Source organism: Podarcis liolepis, assembly GCF_965112155.1.
Source record: "Podarcis liolepis genome assembly, chromosome: 11".
NCBI lineage: Eukaryota > Metazoa > Chordata > Lepidosauria > Squamata > Lacertidae > Podarcis > Podarcis liolepis.
In genome coordinates, this window is record NC_139565.1 from 37,687,485 (window position 1) to 37,702,975 (window position 15,491).

At 41.1% G+C, this 15,491-nt stretch overlaps 1 protein-coding gene across 2 annotated transcripts in view; it reads right to left on the reverse strand.

Moving 5' to 3' along the window:
- LHFPL2 (LHFPL tetraspan subfamily member 2) overlaps positions 1-15,491 on the reverse strand; it is a 105,122-nt gene that overhangs the window by 48,002 nt on the left and 41,629 nt on the right. For both annotated transcript variants that reach the window (XM_083465547.1, XM_083465548.1), the window contains exon 2: positions 14,879-14,934. The gene's annotated coding sequence lies outside the window, so the exon portion shown is untranslated. The remainder of the gene's footprint in view (positions 1-14,878; positions 14,935-15,491) is intronic.

Genomic DNA, 15,491 nt, shown 5'->3' on the forward strand with positions numbered 1-15,491 from the left:
CTTGTCTTGTTCCGACAGCAGTACAAAAATGTTTTGCTTCCAGGTACTGGGAACTGGGAGACCTACATTTCTTTTATGAAGCTGTAGGGAATACCCATAGGGTTTTCAGCTGCTGGAAATGTTTACAAAGACTTACTAAGTAGAATTCAAGATACTGTTGTTTGCAAAGCTGATTAGTCATTAATGCATTTCCCTGTGACTTGAATGAGACACAATGTTAAAAGTACCTTTGACTCTTGTATTTAGGATTTAGCTGCTTTTCTCTTAAAATTTATAGCTGATGTGGAGCAGCTCAACTGGGCTCCACACTGAGGTTTAGTTTTATCTCTTCCGATTACATAATGAACGATTCCCCTCAAAATTCCCAGAAGTCACTCTTATTTTCTGTAAATGATGTTTCAAGTAGTTGCTAGGGGTGGAAATGTTAGCAGGAAAAAGGTACAGGGGAAATGTTAAACCCCACCTTGCCTAGTTCATCCCAACTGGTCATCCAGTTCTGACCACATCCCCTGAAGATGCTGTTAGTTGTTTTAAAGGAAGTGAACTCTCAGCACAAGATTTAAAAAAGGTTTTAAACATCACAACTGGTTTTATTACATGTCTACCATGCCTTTTTTCCAAGGGGCTCAATATGGCATATGTAGGGTTCCTAAGCAGTGTCCCATTCAGGCGCTGATTAGTGCTAAACCCGCTCAGCTTCAGCAACAGTACTGTATTATTTGCCCTCAGATAATGCTGTGGCAGGGCAGTATAAAACCGGATGGGTGAAAAGAAATCAGTTTTCACAACTTTTCCTTTGGTCTTCTGGGCCCAGGGATTGGATAAACTTGGCTTCAAGGCTGTTGTAATGTACGTGTGTATTCTTTCCACTGTATTCTTTCCACTGTACACAAAAACAGTACTGTGCTGCTGTTTCAGCATACAGTGGCCCAATTCATGCAACATGGTAAATCATAGTTCAAACAAACTAGCTATGGTTTGTTTGGAGCAAAACTAACCATGATCCCTGGTCTGGCTGTAACACTAAGTATGGATTGCAGTTTGTTGCTTCTACTGGGAATGAAGTGAAAGCTGTTCATAGTAAATCATTAACTACAGTTTACCATGATGTGTGAACGCTACCAGCACATACTTATTAATGTTTTTATACCTTTATACCTATCTGCATAATTCTACTCATGTTCCCAAAGTTCAATTTACTTCTCTTATGCTACTTAAAGCAAGGGAGAGGAAAGGAAGATTTTTTGTCACACTGAAGCCCCTCTTCCTGGTCACTGGGGGTTCCAGTCTGCCATCCTTATAGCTCCTGAGATCCATTTGCTTTCAAACCTATTTTCGGAAACGCAATAGAAAGAATCTTGCCCTAAAAGGGGGGAGGGAGAGGGATGTAAACCAAAGAGCTGAATTCTGCATCTCATTCAGGGGATTGCCCCTCCCTGCACTTGCAGAGAATATACAGGTACACCTCCTTGGGCCCTTCATAGAAGGGAAGTTAGTGGTTCCAACAAATAACTCATCTATACATTCTAAGAAGAATTACATGGTACAGCTTTCCAGGAACTATACCACTGAAGAATGCAGGTAGAAAAAGTCATGACTGAACATTATCCAATGTAAACAATTCTCTGACTGAGGAAAACTCATATGCGAACAGAAATGTTTCTCGCTGTAAGAGCTTTACAAGCACCCTGACCCTTCAATAAGCTGCTCCCTCATTGAAAGAGCTGAAAGGCTTTCCTCTTCTGTCTGCTTTAAGTGCCACCTTAAAGGATATGTACAATATGAAATAGTAGGTATAAGTAACATGGTTAAGTATTAGCAAGGAGTATTGCAAATAAGTCTAGAGCAATTGGAAAATAGACTAAGAGAAAACCTGCTCCAGCTCTTTCCCTGGAGGAAAACTAGCTTTTCATGGTGGTCAGTCTCCTGAAAGAGGTTCCTGGTTGGGAGAAGCAGAAGACTCTGAGCTGCTTTGCCTCCAAGCATCATGAATCATGAGCACTGTAAGTCCACCCTTGGAGGAAAGGCTGGGTTAGGGATGGGGGCTGCTACTGCTCTCTTGAGCACTCCACCATTCCAGTGCTCCTTTCAGTGAACCAGATGCAATGCAACTTCTATTGTTGTTGCTGCTGCTTCCTCCCACCTGCCCATAGGAGAAAATGAATCACTTAGAACAGGGATGTCCAACCGGTAGATCCCCAGCAGATCCTGGTAGATCACGGGATCCTTATTGTGTACAAGAAGTTATGTGGTAAAACTCAAAACCCCTCTGCAATCCTCCCCCAAAAAGCTCAACAATTCTGGGCAATCCACCCACCCCACGCATGCTCCTCCTCTGTCCAATGACAACGAGTAGATCACTGCCCTTTTTTTTATACTGGGAGTAGATCACAGTCTCTTGGGAGCTGGATATACCTGACTTAGAACCAATCAGCTGCCCTTTAAAATGGAGCTGTGCCTCCCACCTGTGGCAGCAGGACTCTTTAATTCTACCCACTCATCCCCCAAAATGGAAGGGAAGAGGACGACAATATGAAGATCTGGTTCTATAAATGTACCCTGTACCGTGTGCCACTACAGAACAAACCCACCTTTTTTTTTGCATTCCTTATTAATTATCTGGAATTATCTGGAAACTGTCTCCCACATTCAATTCAAATGCTCACATCACCCATTTTCATTTTGACAAACTTAAGAAAACATTTTTGCACAAAATGAAATGTAATAACCATCGCTCTGCGCCATTAAAGCAAGCCGTGATTGCTAAGCTAGCATGATGTAGTGGTGAGCACCAGACTAGGACCTCGGAGACATGGTCATTTGTGATCCTCAATCATGAAGCTCATTGAGTGACCTTGGGTCAATCAAAGCCTCTAAGCCTAACCTTCCTCACAGGGCTGTTGCCAGGATAAAATGGAGAGGACTATGTATGCCACCTTGATCTCCCTGGAAGAAAGGAAATATAAATGTAATTTCAATAAAAACATTTTGGTGCTGGAATACTGCTTTCAGCATATTTTTCTTATGAAAAATGACACATTTAATTTCTAAATTTATACAGTTATAAATTGTTGGGTTGTTTTTTTTATTCTAAGAAGTCTATACCCAATACCCAAAATTACCGTATTTTTTGCACCATAACACTCACTTTTTTCCTCCTAGAAAGTAAGGGGAAATGTCTGTATGTGTTATGGAGCGAATGCCTGCGGGTGGCGGGGGGGGGGGATCTGCTGCAGTCGTGAGCAGAGGATCCATGGTTCCCCTTCCATCCCTCCTCCGTGGTTACAAAGCATGGATCCACATGGATCCTCAGGATTTTTGCATTGGGCTACTCCAAACTCACTGTCAGATCACATGTCTGTGGCCAAAGCATGAACCACAAAAATCATATATCCACTATTTCGTTTAGAATATTTTTTTTTCTTGTTTTCCTCCTCTAAAAACTACGTGCATGTTATGGTCTGGTGCATGTTATAGAGCGAAAAATATGGTAGTTTCAGAGCCACCAGCCTTACCAACCAATTGGCTGTGGAGCATGGGGGCAGAGAGAAAAGCACATGTTGCCAAAGGAAAGCACAATGTCTCTTGGTAAAGCCTCAAAGGCAGATCTTTGTGGGCAAGATATCTAGCAAAATGTTAGAAAAGAGTATTACAAAATAATCCCAAATTCTCTCATAGGTTGCCACAACAGATTTTAGAACCAGTCTGCTAAGCTACAGGCTTTCTGTTTTTGTGGCACGAAGATGATGATTAAACACAAGACTTAAGAGTAGCATATCCAAAAGTTAATTAATATTTGAGCTACTTAATCCTACACTAATTAGACAGTAATCCAAGTAAAGAATCAGATTTAAGATTAAAACATGTGTAGATAGGAAACTACTCTGCAATAAATTTCCCTTCCTTTAGATTAGAATGTGCAGTCCTAAAGCCTATGCCAATTAAGTCAGGATGTCCTCCCCCATCATCTTCCTCTTGAAACTCCATAATGAATTCTAAAAAATTAATAAATGGACACTGGATAATATCCACAGCCATTTACAATATTTTCTTATCTAAATAGATTTCTGTTAAAGAGGGAAGATATATGAATGATGACTCAGGTATCTATGCATCTATCCCTTCACAGCCCTGCATTATTATTATTTTTCAAAAAACCCCACATAATTTTAAGTTATGCAATTTATCACACCTTTCCCATGGTCAATTTTTCATGCTGTAATTTACAACCTTCAAAAACTCTATAAATTAAAATACTTCTACAATTATAAGAAATTAAAGTTAAACATTACTGTATAACATTTGAGTGATCATTTTAGTGTATTATATAGAATGTGTCAAGTTTAGGAGAGGAGTACAATATCTTGTATATACCTTTGTTTCATGAACGGAACATCACTACATTTTACACATTCTACGGAATATACTACAGCAAGGTTTCCCCAATAATTTGGGGCCAGAGTGCATATTTGGAAATCGAAGAAAATGTGATGGGCATCACAAAATACACATTTCACAGAAGTGATGCTGGTGGTGCCCAGAACCCCATCCTCAAAACAAAAAGCAAAACAAGAAAAAAAACAACCTTCACTTTTTAAAAAATGGGTAGGGCAGAGATCTTGGTGGGCAGAGGGGTTCTAATAGCAGCACGGTGCCCATGGGCACTATGTTCAGGACCTGAGTTCCACACACACATCAGCTTTCACACTAGGCATTTAGTTTGGAATCACTATGCCTTCCTCACACTCAGGTTACAGGGATCCAGACAACGTAAACTTTTGCAATCCTCCTTTGTTTTCTTTTTCTTTGTTTTTTCTTTTTCTATTTTCCTTATTTCTGCAGAAAGCCCAAGCTTTTAGAGGATGGAAGAGTCATGCAAACTCCAAAGATGTATATGTATTAGCCTTACAGTTTCACCTTTAAAAAAAATGAAAATAGAGGGGCTTGTTTTATGTGGGTAATGATAGATCCGACAGGAGAACCTATCATACGTTATAACCTTTGCATGGTGAACACCATGCAATCATCTCATTTTAAAAATCTGTCTCTTAATTGCCACTCAACTGACATCCTGGAGCATATAAAAGCCATAGGGCTTGGGCCAGGAAGTGGGGAGCTTCAATGCAGACCCACACTGCTGCATAACTGGCCAGACTGAGATCTACTCTGCTGCTACCCCTGGGGTCTCTGCAGCTGGAAGGAGGGATTCTGGCATCTGTCTGGTATTGTTCCCTGGTGAGGAGGGAAGGGTTGTTGGTTGTGTGGTTAGTGTTCTGTGTTAAGGTTGTTTATTGTCTGTCTGCCTGCCTATCCTTATGCAAAGAGGGCCTGGTATTATTGTATTTATTGTTTGCCTGTTTATCCTTGTGCAAAGGAGGAATTGTTTGATCCTTGGAGGGGTTCTGTACCCTTGCGTGTGTATGAAATGATTTTGCTCAATAAATCGAGACTTTCTCTTCCCTTGGTCCAGCATTTGCTTCAAAGATCCTTAACAAAGAATCCTTTTGCCTTTGACAAGACAGGTAGCTTTCAGATGAACATCTTGAAGAGCTGAACTTTGGGTTTGAGCTGACTCAGCAGCGGATGGGCAACTGAAGCAATTCCGGGAGCAGGGAATGAATGAATAAGAGCAAGGGAGAAGGAAAACCTGGGCCTGTAAACAAGGGAGCGGCTGGTCCCATTGCAGATCCTCCTCTTGAGGGGGCACAAGCTAAGCAAGAGAATTCGGGAAGAAGTAATGGCAATGTCTTCAGAGCCTGAAGAAATGGACGAAGCAACAAAAAAGACCGAGAGGAACTTGGGACTCTTAAAAGGCTATCCTAGAGAAAGTGGTAACAGACCAATTTGCTACTTACAGGATCACATTTTTTTTCTTAGTAAAGAATGGGCTTGCACTGATAACTGGCAGAACACAGAGGAAGGGGAAGAGGATCTGGCAAGGGGTGTAGCCACTATTGCTACTCACCAGGACAAGCTGAAGATAGGGAATGGGAGGTTAGGGCTTTAGGAGGTACTCACAGGACATTAGAGAACATAGCAGGGGAAGCCACTGTTCAGGGCGACACATCACCAGAAGCAGAGGTACCCCCATCTCTGCAGACACAGTGGGCTCTGAGGCATTGGGAACAACAGGAAATGCACTCCAGGAGACAGACAAGGAAGGGAACACAGCCCAGCTCACTAGTGGACCAGGTGGAGATAATGGGGCTCATTAGGTCTAGGAGGAGGTTTTGGTCACTCAGCTGAGTAGTTGAGGATCACATATTTTGTTAAGTGGAAAGGCTCCACTGGAGCAAACTCAGGTGAAGCTATCAAGATTGGGAAGGATAAAAGGGAAGCAAGGCAGAGACTCCGTGCCTGCTCAAGTTTCTCTGTTAATGGACCACAGCTTGGCTGCTTCAGGAACTTTAGGAATGACCTCAGGTGTTCCAACCCTGGATCTTCTGCAGAAGCAGAAACCTGACCTTGCAGATTGACTTTGGAGCTTGCTTGCTCTGATTGCTCTTGATAGAAAGAAGGTGGTGTTTAGTTTCGTTTTTGAAAAATGTTATGTAGCGTATGTATTTCTTGCCATCTCATGAATGTGAAATAAATGATGAGTTATGGGGGGGGGGGTAAACCACCCTGAAATCTATGGATGAAAGGCAGTATACAAGTTTAATAAATAATACAAAATAAAAATGTATTGGAAGCAAGAGTAATTTGACAATGGAACTATTTACCTAGGGGCAGTGCTGGGTTCATCCTTGCTGGAAATCTTAAGCAAAGGCTAGTCAGCCATTTGTTAGAGATGCTCAGGATTTCCTACATCAAGCAGGAGATTGCGCTGAATGATGCACCCTGTATTTCAATGGAATGAAAACACTTGATGTGAAATAAATAGCAAGGCTCGCTCGGAATTTTTCTTTCAAATGGCTTCCCCAGGGAAATCGAACCTTCCCCTTCCACCTGCACAGCAGCTATGTCATTGCCACTGGTGTGGAAAGAACATACAGAAGAAGTGTCATGTCCAAAACAGAGGAAAGTCAATTGCAATTCCATCATTTTATGGGGGCTATTTGGAAGGAGCACTGAAGATAGTTTTGGGGATAGAAAATAATAATGCCAGACTTAAAAAACCCCACACTTATTTTTTGAAAAGTGAAAAATAGGTTCAAAAGTAATCATTTGGGTATGATTAAATTTCCAACAACTTCTTCAATGTTTCAATACCTTCTCCAGTATAAATGCAGCCAATACGAATGCAGCTGGGGACCTTTGGAGGATGTCCTCTTGGGTTTCATTATACAAGGGCAACGGAAAGCAGAGTGCAGTCAGACATGCACTCTGGAAGGCATCCAAAATGTTCAAGAGATCATTAGCACAACTCCCTTCTTTGTGTGCCTCCTCCACAAGAGGTCTGGAGGGTGACAACATGAGAGCAGGCCTTTTCTGCAGTGGCTCCCCGCTTGTAGAATGTTCTCCCCAGGGAGGCTTGCCCCTGGCCCCTTTGTTACGTATCTTTGGGCACCAGGCCAAAACATTCCTCTTCCCCCAAGCCTTTGACTAATTAAAGAAGCTATGGCCTTTTGACCTGGGCAGGGGTATTGTTTTTGTTTGTTTCTACGCTATTTTTAAAAATGTTTTTGTATTGTGACCCTCAGATGAAGGGCAGTATACACATTTAATAAATAATATGTTTGAGTTGCACCTAGGCTATAATCAAATCTCATTCTATTAAAACTTTTTAAAAAACAACATTGGTAATGCTTCATTTACTAACACCCTGTTTCAGAAGCCAGTGCAAAACAAGACATTGCAAGGTAAACAAATACAAAGAATGGATAGCAAGTGCAAGGATAGCGAAAAAAGCAAGCATCAAGTGTTGCAATATTCTGCAGAGTCTTAAGAGGGCGACTGATAATTGTATAAAACAAATAGAAATTAAAAAGTAAGGGGCTTTTATGTTTTAAGACAGCATGCCTTCATACAGTGAGAAGACCTGAATATAAATGCAGCTGGTGTTCCTTGTGCTGAGGGAGGAGTTATTGTACTTTGTCTTGATTTGCTATGGGAAGCAGCAGGCTTCCAGCTGTACAAATGGCACTCTGGCTGCTCTCCACATAAACATTTCCACCTGGCCTCAAATGGAGTGAGGAGGGGGTGGGAAATGATGTAATTTCCAAAGCACTAGCAGAGTCAAAGCCAGGCAACCCATCAATCAGGCCTCTGCAAGCCCATACACAAGACCTCTCAAATTACCACTTCACACCAAGAACCTGCTGAAAACCATCCCCTTTTAACATCTGCTAATCAGATTGCTTCTTAGGAGCCTGGGACAATTAAACCTGTTATTGCAGGGAGCAATGTGGAAAGAAGGGGGATGTCACATGTCTACAGCTGGGCATTTGGAAAAACAGATGGACTGTATCTGAAGCAATGACTCTCTTTGAAATCCAATTATTAAACAGCGAGAATGAGGCCTTAATGGAGCTGGCTGAAAAGTATGAGCCTGGTGCTACTCATCAGCAGCTCCTGTGGCACAGTCACCTGGAACAAGTGTAAAGACTTGAAACTCTGGCCAGTGCCGTTAACAGCTGAGAGAAAATCAATGGTGGCAGCAGCAACAGAGTATTTTCTGCTTCGTATGGTGGGTCAGTCTCATAAAATAAAAAACTGACACTCGCATTGCTGAAAATTCCACTGGCCAACTCACAAGAATCTGAGCATTTTCTAAGAAACCCAGTCCGTACATATTATAGAAGCCTCCAGGAAGACTGACTTTTGCATGAGCCATCTAGTAGCAGAAAGGACGCCATCCACACCCTGTAATGTGCTCTCATTTGCAGCTGTGTGACATCCGACATCAGCACTTAAATTACAAAGATCTATTGGTGGAGGGGGTGGAATCCAAAATTTATACATGCCTTTCAACAGGCTACATTTACAATGATGTAGAACTGTATATAAAACTAGGGATGGAGCAAAGTATTGATCTATGTTTTTAAACAAACTGACCTAATTCACACTTCCCAAATTAATGCACAGATTGGAATGTAATCATCCTTCAAATCCCACACTTTCCCGAGTTTTACAATAAAGTTGTCAACTCAAAAGAAGTACCCAAATGCATAAACATTGTTGTTGGGTGTGTTTTTTTTAGGATAGAGTACTTTAGAAATCCATGCAGTGATATAAAATACAAACTTTAATATTATTTATTTATAAAATACTTAAGCATTGAGGTACTTATTTACATTTTTAATATCATGCAATTCCCCCCATAAATTGCAATAAATAGTGAAATGGGATAGAACAGACTTCTGAATAAACATGCAAAACTGACACAGACCAGAAATAGACTGGTCTGTCCATCCTTAAGTAAAACATCCATGCATGAGAACAATATAGAAACTGTGCAGCTTCTAGGCAATAAGGCAATGTGTGCCTATGAGCCTGCACAGAATTTTTTGGCTGCAGAATTCTGGCCTATTTTCACAGAATAGAAGAGTTGGAAGGGACCATGAGGGCCATCTCGTCCAATCCCCTGCAATGCAGGAATCTTTGGCCCAAAGTGGGGCTCAAACCCATGACCTTGAGATTAAGAGACTGATGCTCTACTCACTGAGTGTATCTGTACAGAATTTGTTTGGTTTCAGCATGAATGAGACAACCAGAGTATTAGTGAACTCCAGCAATTAGAGGCCGATTAAAGTCTCAAGGAGCCTGGAGGCATGCAAATTATGTTCTCCCTCTTTCTTTTCCAAGACCTGTGCAACAGATCCTATTCTGGTTAGACAGCTTTTTAATTGTGACTTTTTCTATTTATATGTTCATGAGACCCTTCAGACCACAACATTCTTCTTGGTAAATACTGTTGTCAAGCATGCTTGTGAAAGCAAGTAAAATGAGATGCCTATGTGTGTATTTCTTATAACACTATGAATGGCATCCAGTGCTGTTGTTCCACTTGTGGAATGGCTTTTAATCCAGTGGGGAAATCTGTTAACATAGGAGGAGGTGAGGCTACATCCTCTTATTTCCCCTTTCTACTACAGCCCCATTTCAGAGAGTTGGGAGACGCTCCAGAACAGCTTGGAAGTGTGCTGGGCCCAGGGGTAACCCGTGAAACGCGGTGCAGAATCCGAAGGTTCCGCTAGGAGTCAGTCCAACAGGGCCAAGGCAGGACACGAGGCAGGAAACCAGGCAAGGACAGGTACAGGATCTCAGGCAGGATCTAGCATACAGCAATGTTGCTCCTGCAACCTGGGGCGGGGTCCAACAGCCTTTTATCTTTGTCGGGGTAGCGGCCGGTCCTGATCCCCCGGTGACTCACCACCCTGTTTCACCTGAAGGTGAGCACTCCTCCTGCGACTACTCAGGTCTCCTTCTCTCAGACCTTAGTCTCTGCAGCTTGGGAGACGTTGGTGGGTTACTAAACCCAGGGGTCACCTCAGCCTCCCCTGACCAAACCGGTAGTGAAGCAGCTGTAAGCGATGGCCCAGCTGAAGGCAACGAGGTAATCCCCGCATCTGGAGCCAGGGCAGGCTCAGGCCCCTGACTCGGCCCAGCTGGTGTTTGTTGCAGGGGAACCTGTGCAGACTGGGACTCTTCAGGAGCCGGCCCCAGACCTGGTTCAGGTGATGCCTGAGGCAAAGGATCCAGTGCAGACTGAGTCTCCTCTGGTTCCGAGCCCGAGTCCCAGGCCATCACAGGAAGCTGGCAGGGGGAGTTGTAGTACAAAGAAAGAATCGGGGAAAGGGGAATCACCCTCCCTCCCTCTGCTAGATCAAAAGCTATGGCACAAGCATTGGATTTCCTCCTATGAAAACACTATCTTTAATTAGTTGAACTTCATTAGTGCCATGATCAAAATGCCTAGAACGTTAACCATACAGCTCCAAGTTCTGCTTAACAAGGGGAAAGCTCGTTCCTGTCCTCCTGTTGAGGCAGTGACTCCTCCTCCTTCAGTGCTTATATGTCACAGAATGGCACAGAAATGAGGCTGCCCATGGCCCCTTGTGCAGCATCCTAAGGGCCAAAAAAGGTTCCCTGTATATCTGGCTGTGTCCCTGCACCAGGAAAACCTGTTTAAAAAGGGTGTTTGGAGTGCTTCAGGAAAGAATGGGAGAAGAACACTTACTTCACCCAGCATGCTGCTTTAGCAGCTGGAGCAGGAGCAGGAACTTGTGCCACAAAAACCTTGGATAAGACCAGGTTGCCCCAGAACTGAAGCAAAATGATTGACAGCTTAATTAAGTAAGGGGGATTAAAATGTGGCAATTCACAGGAAGGAAAACCAAAGGCCAGTCACCAGAGGATAGACATTTTAAAAATGTTAAATTTTGAATGGCTGTGTAAAAAAAAAATTGCCTCAGCATATGTGTCCCTCTTCTCAAGAACCGTTTACATTTATAATGAATCTGACAGCTCCAGGAAGTGACCTGATGTGCATCCAATCTCCAGGAAGAAAAATGCTTAGTTTGATCTTGAAAACCAGTTTGATTTCAATAGTTGTTTTCAACCTCCCAAGTATTGAATTTCCTTTTGTTCTTCACAGCACTGACTTTTCCCAATAAACAAACAAAACAACATTAACTGTGGGAAAGAATGTGCTCTTGTTTAGTGAAAGTTTTAGGCCTTTAAAAGTTCTTAAACTTTCGTGTTCAAATGCATTATTTTTCTGTGTGCACAATCACTCTTTTCTGGTCACAGATTTTAGAAAGTGCATACAAAAACTATACTTAACTGCAGAATTCTTAACAAACATAAAAACGCACATCTTTAAAAGCCTCAGTAAGTAAGGAGGACTTTACCTCACACCAAAAAGGCATCAGGTTTAAGCACCAGAGAAGCCTCCTTGGCAAGATGAATGGTTAGGTTAAGGGGAGAAGCTGTCTTGAGTTATCTTGTATGAACTGTCCCATAACATTTTCCCATCCACAGAATTCTTTGCAACATGCAGAGGTTCCTTGACAGATAAGCAACTGCCCAGAGAACTCTCTGTTATGGGACAGCATGCCAGTGTCAGGAGTGAATGAATGAATGAATGAATGAAGTCAATGGGGAATGCAAATCACTAGTAAGTATGATCAGAACCTAATGAGTACTATTTATGGAGTCTATACTACCTTCAGCATGAGAGGCAGCATGTTTCTGACTATGAGGACAATGATCAGGAGAGGGATATTCCATTCATGTCCTGCTTCAAGGTTACCCATAGACATCTGTTTGGTCACTGTGGGAAACAACATGGTGTAATCCAACAGGGCTCTTCTTAACTTCTTAATGATTTTTCAATATTCCTGGAAAACTTCATCAACTTCATCAAGCTACTTGCAGAAGTGATAGTACTAGATGGGTGTATTAGTACTAGATGGGAGCACTAGTACTAGATGGAAGGATCTAGTACTTGGTTCCCTCTGAGGAAAAAAAACACTTACCAAAAGCAGACTCTTAGGGGTTGGGGAGTGCAAACAAGCAAGGCTAATTTTTTTGAAATATGATAGCTATTTATCTCTCATATGAACAATAAACTAATAAATAACAGACTTCTATAATCTCAACTATCATTTTAGAACAACACTCTTGCCTATCTAAGGGGCTATACATCATACCATACTTTTAAAAAGCAAACGAACAAAACAAACTAGTTAGGATTATTGCACCTTTGTTTTCTTGAATATTATTTCTAAATGTGTTTGACTTTTATATTTTTCACATCACAATTAAATATAGACTTTTTAATTTTAAAAAGTGAGCATTTTTTTTAAAAAACAACACACCTTCCACCCCCAAAAATATAGTATTTGTCCATTTATTATCACTCAAGTAATATTCGTGGTTCTGGCTACATAGTGAACTTTAATTTTGTTTTTGTTTTGTTTTTTTTAAAGAAAGCTACACTGATTTATTGCTGGTAATTAAGCAGTAATTTTCTGCTGGATGCAAGATGCTGATCTCATCTCACACAACACAGCTTGAAATATACTCGGGAGAGACTAGGGTGCTTAAAATATTAGAGTTATAGCCTACAAAAATTGGATAAAGTCCAGTAATGAGATCACCCCTGTTCTGCATTGCTTAGGTCACTCCTTTCCAAATATTGAAATGTTTGTTCTTGAAACATGAGATACGTGGGTTTTTAAAAATATATGTTTTCAAAGAACAGTAAGAATAAGAAACAAGAAATCAACAAACTCCTCTACTGAAATAATAATAAAATGCACACCAGAGGAGGGGAAACAAATAAACAAGTTACAAAAGCCATTATTATGATTTTCCTTCAAAAGAAGAATGTGACTCTAAGCACACCCACTTTGAAGTAACTGGCATTGAAATTAATGTAGTTTACTTCCAAGTAAACATGCGTGGGATCAGAGTGTTAATGTTTTACATTTCTCACTTCCATTTTCAAACAACAATATTGCCAAAAACCCTTCAAACCTTCTAATAATGTTATAAAGACATTGTAATATTAAACGGTCACTTGCTTTCAGGTAATTGTCACTGTGTTCTTTTAGCATTCCATTTCCCTCAGAAAGCATTCCTCCCACCACCACCAAATGCTGAGCAATTTAGGATTACATTTCACCAGATGAAGTAGGCTGTGGTGCATAAAATCTTATGTCATAATAAATTTTTAGGTCGCTTCCAGACTTTCAGTGTTTTGTGGGAGACTCAACCACTTCCTGGCAAATTTAAGTTGTGCAATTGAAGTGGATTTGGGACTCACTTCCCCCCCAAAAAGAACCTGATATTTTAGAGGTAGGAAAGAGACAGGAAAATGCACTGGAAAGTGTGGAATAACACTTGTTTAACACAATGTTGTATAGCCTCACCACAAACCAATTCAGATGGATGCTCAAATAAACAGATTGCTTGGAAGAGACGTTAGTATAAAGGCATCGCAAGACTCTTTGTTTGAAATGGGACAAAGTGAAGCAAGAAAGTGCTGAAATTGAACCGTTTTTCTTAAACACAGCTAATAAAATTGCTACTGATTTCTCAGAATAATAAAAGAGGGAAAGGGGAGATAACTTAAAATGGAATCCTGGCATATGTGTTTCCAGGGCCAGTATGGTGCGTAAGTCAAGGAGTGTCAGAATACAACTGGGAAGACCCAGCTTCAAATAACCATTCAGACTTGAAGGTCATTGGATGATCTTGAACCAGCCAGTATCTCATAGTCTGAACCTAATTCACAAGGTTGTTGTGAGGATAAAATGGGGGGTGGGGAGAACCCAAAATGTTGCCCTGAATGCTCTTGGAGGAAAAACAGAATAAAAATGTAATTAAAAAAAACAAAACAATCAATGATGCAGCCAGGCAAAACAAGCAACCTATCTAGGTAAATACCTTTTCAAGTAGAGATGAACACCACCCTGCAAATTCATCATTAAAAGTATAGTAAAAGAGAAGGGTTAGGACAATTGTCAAGAGGAAGAACAACCTCTGCGAAGACCATCCTCAATCTTTTCTGCTGTGTAGAAAACTTGTGAAAGCTTGCCTGGTCAAGCGACTTCAAACTTCATATTTGGATACAAAGTGTTTCAATTCGAATTTTTAAAAATGAACCTAAAACAGAAGAAGAGTCTGCTGGATCAGACCAACAGCCCATCTCGTCCAGCATCTTGTTTCCTCAATGGCTGAACAAGTTGCATATGTCAAGCACAAGAACTCCCCCCCCCCAGGCTACCAGCACCTGGTAATGGAATGTAGTGGGCAGCTTTCAGTAAAGAAATGTTACGTTCACCATAAGACTTCTATAATGCAAATGTTATCAGTCTAATTTCTACTGCTATCACATAATCTGATGGATTGTTCCTCATTACATCATCCCCCAAGTTACATGCAGAGCTATTCAGCACATGAAAAAAGTACCCTCCAGTTTACTCACCTGTTTTGTATTTCTTTTGTTGAAACTTTGCATCCCTTCATAAATGCAGGATATACCTGGGAAAATAATTTAGATGCAATGTAAAAATATAGGTATAGCAGTTAAGAAATCACTCAGCATTTCACAGTGCATGCTCCAAATTTTAAAACATTTCATTAGCAGAACCTGTTTACTTCACTGAAAAATTAACATTCTGGATATTTCACAGCATGTATGATAACTTAACACATGAAGTGCTAAACTTAGTTCTTCCTTTTGAAGTATTTGATTTCAGTAATGAGATTTTCCAGATGGCTTACATACAGTTAAGATTTAACAGCCAACTCCTGAGCACAAGATCAATCTTAAGAATCCAAGTTGTGCTGTAAGATCACAATGGTTGATTGTACCCATAGTCATGGGGTGTAAAGGAAGGAGCAGCACCAGCTGACACACAGTGGTGTTGGCCCAGAACTATATTTTCTCTGTTAATTCATGTACCGCAAATACTATTGGGCAGTATTCTTTTAAATAAGGGGAATGACTTGTGCAACAGGACTTTCCACCCTTTCCTCTTCTCTCTATCCACAGATCTAATCTGGAGAGTTGGAAGAACCTCTGTGACAGATGTTGG